Source organism: Bos javanicus, chromosome 21, assembly GCF_032452875.1.
Source record: "Bos javanicus breed banteng chromosome 21, ARS-OSU_banteng_1.0, whole genome shotgun sequence".
NCBI classification, from domain to species: domain Eukaryota; kingdom Metazoa; phylum Chordata; class Mammalia; order Artiodactyla; family Bovidae; genus Bos; species Bos javanicus.
The window spans coordinates 68,307,305-68,312,951 of record NC_083888.1 but is presented as its reverse complement, the minus strand read 5'-3'; the positions used below and the strand labels follow the sequence as shown (position 1 = coordinate 68,312,951).

Below are 5,647 nucleotides of genomic sequence, written 5' to 3'. Positions count from 1 at the left end.
TGGCCACGGTCCCTGTGTCTTCTGGAGCAGACGGCTTCCCACAAGGTACCAGCAAGTGCTGGGGTTCAGGCCACATGTCAAGCCAGTAATTTAGGGATTTGAGTGTTCTCTCTTTTCGAAGCCCCAGTTCTGACTGCAGTCACCTGGCAACTGGAGTCATCCTGCCGGCTAAGCCGGGCAACTCTCCCTGCCTGCTTCCCTCCAGCCCAGCCTGGGGTCCTTGGATATTCAAAGCCAACGCCATGAAAGCTGGGCGGAAACATCCCCTCCTAAACGATGGGGAGGTTTTCGCTGGCTTGAGCCCGGATGGGCAGGCCCCCCAGTCCCGCCCACACCGTTTCCATGGAGACGTGTGACCCGCCTTCCAGGTACCACGTCTGAGTCATTCAGGCATCTTGGTTGCGACAGCACCCGCCTCCCAGTCTCTTAGGCAGAAAAGGAGCCTGTTGGCCGGACATCAGGTGGCTCACAGAGTCGCCGGGGGTCTGCATAACCAGGCTCGGGGAATGAGCAGGAACAGGGGAGTCTGGGTGACTGGAGGCAGGGGTGGAATCGCTGCCCACACCGCTGCTGTGACTGCTGCCTTCAGAGATGGCACACGGCTCCTGCCTTCTCTTGCCTGCTTGCCCTAGCTCGCCCACTGACTGGAGGGCACGGGGGTCTGGACTTTAGCTCAGTTGCTGCCTCAAATCCGTTCTGCTCATCAAGCGGCCTGGGGATGTTGGACTGATCCTGAGACCCACTGCAAGCACCCGCCCTGGGAGCAGCTGCAGTCCCAGGAAGCATGCGCTGCAGGCATGGCTCACAGTTGCCCTTCGTGTCTTACAGCCACTTGGATCAGACCCCGTGGGACTCACCAAAACCTCATTCTTCCAGTGTGAATTGACCAACCCAGCCTGGGAACCCAAACACTGCACCCAGAACCCCAATAAACCTGGAGGTCCACCTCCCTCCCCACCTGGGGGCGCGGGCTGTGCCTCCTCCAGGGCCTGAGAGCCTCTCTTCGATTGCTGCGGCGGTCTCTGCTGAAGCTCGGGCCCACCTTGTGGCCCTTGCCGTGTGTTAACCCACAAGCCTCCCCGGTAGGTAGGACAATGCAGCTGGGGTCACAGCAGGTGAACGGCTGGTGGGGGGTGGCCCTCAGCCTGTGGCTGCCTGGTGAATCTGAAAGCTTGTTGATCGGTTCATGCTGTTGAAGCTCCAGGGGCTCCCTGTTTCCTGCAGGGTCGCACCTGATCCCCCAGCGTGGCATCCCAGGGCCCCAGGGTCTCAGCCCCACACGTCCGAACTCTTCTCCTGTGGCCCGACAGCTACGTGCTTGTTGGAAGCAGAAAGCCCGGGAGGGGATGTGGGTCCCAGGGGTTGGCCAAGCCCCCAGGACACCCGCAGACTCTGCCCTCTCCCCGTGTCCCCGAGGTGTCTGGGCCCCCAGGGCCTCCCCCCATGTCACAGGCTGCCTCCATCGGGCTCCCATAGTCTCCCAGCTGAGCCCCGGGTTCTGGAGCCCAGCGCCCAGGGCAGCCCAGCTCTCGCTCAGACTCTCCTCTCTGTGGGCATAAGGACCCTCCCCCCACCCCCAGTTGCCAGGAAACAGCAGACAATGACCGACCCCTCTGGGGCTTCCAGAGCCTGCCCACCCACAGCTTTGTTCCTCTGTCTCTGCAGCGGATGGAGCTCCTTGCAGGCACCGAACGTGAGTGCTGAGGGGTCCCATCCAACTTTACCTGCCAGGAGCCCCAGGGTGGAGCGGAGCGGCTGGGGAGGGGCAGGCCGGGCCCTGGCTGCGGGGTGGGGGAGGGGGGCGCAGGGCTGCTTTACCCGGGTGTTGAATCTCACCCAGATTAAATGCTTGTTTCCAGGCTCCCCAGCAGGCAGGGTGAGCGTGCCTGGAAGGATGGGACCAGAAGCTGCATCTTCTGCCCTGCCCCTTGCAGGGAGAGTCCCTGAAGCTGGCCCTGAGATGGCTGGGGAGTGAGCTGTCCATCTGGGGGTGATCCCAGCGGCACGGGGGTGTGGGACACGGACAGGGCTTGTTCATGGCCGCTGGCTGCTGGGCCCCTGGCCTCAGTGCCTCCCAGGCCCCTGACCCTAGCCCTAACCCCGGCCGGGCCCCCGGCTGTCCAGCTTCACATCCCCAGGGCTCCTCCTGAGAGTGACTGGCACTTCCGCCTTCCCAGTGTAGAGGCTGAGCCTCCTCTGGTGCCAGGGGGTGTCTCTGGGCAGGGCTGTGGGCCTTGCATTGGGAAGCGGGGGATGAGGAGATGCACAGCCAGGTCGGGGTGAGCTGAAGGGGACCAGTGACCTCGCATCAGTGGACAGATGTTACGGTCCAGCCACAGTGAGGCTGGGATCTGGGCCTGGGCCCCGGGTTCTGCACCCCCCGGGGACGCAGACGTGGACCCAGGAACGTCCCGTTCAAGTCCCCTTGTCCTGGGTCTGTGTTTCAGAACCCTACCTACGTGTTAGCTACACTCGGGGCTCGAGCGACAACTTTCCAGACCCAGTGTTCCCGGAGTCCCTGTCTCCGGCCTTGCTCTACGGATTTGGATTCTGTCACAGGCGGATGTCAGGGCTGCTGGGGGGAAATTACAGGCTGCTCCGGCTGACGCTGAAGTTGCATCCCTAACTGCTCCCTTCACCCCAGCTCCATGATGGCCCGGGGGGGTCCCGCTCCAGCTGGGACTCGCGGGCCTCGGGGGCTGCTCAGCACGGGGGTGCGCCAGCCCCGCTGTGCAGCAGCCGCGGGATGAGTCAGAATAAATTAGCATGCTAACGAGGGGGAACTGCACAGGAACCATCTGGAACAAGGCACGTTGTCATCGGAAGATCCAAGCTGCTCCCAGAGCCATACTTAACGCTTCAAACCCACCCCTCACCCCCTCCCACAAGCCGGGAGCTGGTTCCATGCCACCCCAGCCCCGAAGCTTTCCTAGGGTCCCAGGGAGGGCTCAACGCAGAGATCATCTCTGAGCTTGTGGTCTCAGTGTCAAGGGAGGGTGAGGCTCTGAGGACCAGGGTGGCGGAGGACCTGCCTCCACCCCAGGCACCTCAAAGGAGACGGTGGTGCCCACAGCTGGGAGGGCAGGAAGCTTGGCCCCCAGACTCAGCTGCTCACAGACATTCACGCACACATGTTCCCTCTCCGTCTGACACGCACACTCTCTCATACTACACCCGCACTGACTCAAGCCGGGTGTGCTGTGTCAATACTTAGACCTGGAGTAACTCCCGGCCAGATGGAGCAGCGGCTGGCGGGGCTGGGGGTGCAGCAGAGATACTCAGGAATCTGCCTTTTGAAATGTCTGGCTCTCACCGGTGGTCAGCGTGCGTGAGAAACCCGTTTTGGGTCCTGGCTCCGCACCCACTTTGTGGAGCCAGTTAAGTCCTCCCAGCCTCTCCCAGCCTCATGTTCCCTGTTGGATGACGGTGACAGTAGCAAGCGTGCATTCCAGAGCTGAGGCTGGAGCGTCCCACTGCCGGAGCACTCACGGCGGCCAGGACCCGGAGGAGGCCAGATGGGTCCTTAGCAGCTTCAGCACGGACGTTTGTTGAGGTGGAAAAAGTCTGAGTTGCGGAAGACGCTTTTGTTGTTGCTGTTCAGTCGCTAAGTCACGTCTCACTCTGTGACCTCACGGACCGCAGCAAGCCAGGCTTCCCTGTCCTTCACTATCTCCCAGAGTGTGCTTAAGTTGATGTTCACTGAGTCAGTGATTCTATCTAACCATCTCATCCTCTGTCACCCCCTCCCTTCTCCTCCGGCCCTCAGTTCCTTCCCAGCATCAGGGTCTTTTCCAAGGAGTCAGCTAATCCCCTGACTAACTGGGCCATGTTGCTGTAGGTATGTAGGCACTTGGAAAGATTAAACAAACATGGTCTGCATAACAGGCTTTGCAGTTAACGTTTTCAAGACTTTTGCATTTATATTTCAGTGGTTGACAGTGGTACTCCCCATGGTTTTGCCGCATAGATTTTTATGGTAAGTTATTTATTGCATTAAATGCTAATCACTGTTATGTGTTTTCCGAGTCTTGAATTGTCCCTCAGACCAGATTGCTCTTAGTCCTTTTAGTGCTTTTGAACTTTATCTAATACGGATGTTACCAACTCTTTTATTGTTCGTGTTTGCCCAATATATCCTTTTTTTTTCGCTTGTGGAATCTCAGTTCCCTGACCAGGGATTGAACCTGGGCCCCCAGCAGTGGAAGCATAGAGTCCCAACCCCTGGACTACTGGGGAATTCCTTTTCTTTTCCTTTTTAACATTCAAGTATTTTATTTTAGGTATGCTTTGTGTAAAGAGTGCATATTTGTATTGTCTTTAAAGAGAGTGTCTATTATCAAAACAGACACGTTTGTTGGTACACCTGTTATTTATGCTGTGTTTTCCTTGTTCTCTCCTCGTCTTTGGCTTTGGGAGTTGTTTACTATTCTATTTTTCTCTAGTGTTTCGGAAGGTTTAGTTCGTATTTGTATTCTCCTGGCGGTAATTATAAGTTCGCCATGTATTTTTAAACCAGTGTTATTGAGATAATTGACATACAAAAAATCACACACAAAATACACAATTTAAAAGGTTTTGACATATGCACATTTGTGAAACCACCACCATAATCTAGACAACGAGCAAATCCATTGTAAACTGTCTTCACGCCCTTTCTCCTTGCTGCCTCTCACCCTGTTCCTCCCTCCCCAGGAAACCATTGATCTGCTGTCCTTCCAGATTAGTTTGCATTTTAGAATGTAAATGGAATAATAAAATACGCTCTCTTTTTTGTCTGACTTTTTCTCTCTGAATAATTATTTTGGCAGCGTCTGTCCACAGCCCATCCCTTTAACTGCTGAGCACTGCTCCGTTGCACGGATAATCAAACACTTTATCTCTTCACCTGATGGTGGATATTCCAGTTGTTTTCAGATTTGGATTATTACCAAATAAGCTGAGGCAAACATAAAGGCCTAGGTATTTTTATGGACACAAGGCTTCTTTCTTCCTGGATACTCAGAACATCAGTCCGTATCCGGGGTACATTAGTGTTCGTCCTGCTCAGGTGTGTCCAACTCTTTGGAACCCCCACAGACTGTAGCCCACCTGGCTCCTCTGTCCATGGGATTTTTTAGGCAAGAATACTGGAGTGAGTTGCCATTTCCTCCTTCAGGGGATGCCAGAGGATGAGGTGGTTGGATGGCATCACCGTCTCGATGGACATGAGTTTGAGCAAGTTCTGGGAGATGGTGAAAGGCAGGGGATCCAGGCACGCTGCGATGCGTGAGGTCACGAAGAGGCGGACACGACTGAGAAGCTGAACAACATATAAGCATGCTGTTTTGATAACCATAGCTTTGTAGTATAGTTTGAAATCAGGGAGTGTGATATAACTTGATTTGTTTTTCTTTTTTAAAATTGCTTTGGCTATTTGGGCTCTTTTGTGTTTCCATGGAAATTTTAAAATTACTCTTTCTGGTTTTGTGAAAAATTCCGTTTGCATTTTGGTAAAGATTATGTTGACAAAACAAAAAGACCACCTATTGAATGGGAGAAGATGTTTGCAGATAATATTTGGTGAAGAGGTTAACATCCAAAATATACAAAGAACTCATTCAACTTAACATAAAAAAATACACAACTTAATTATAAAATGGGCAGAGGG

General features: G+C 54.6%; 1 long non-coding RNA gene across 1 annotated transcript; it reads left to right on the top strand.

Annotated features, from left to right (window-relative positions):
* Positions 1-228: 228 nt before the first annotated feature.
* On the top strand, positions 229-4,778 carry LOC133234660 (uncharacterized). The gene is made up of 2 exons (XR_009732241.1): positions 229-1,693; positions 1,860-4,778. It is a non-coding gene; the product is annotated as an uncharacterized LOC133234660 (long non-coding RNA).
* Positions 4,779-5,647: the final 869 nt, after the last annotated feature.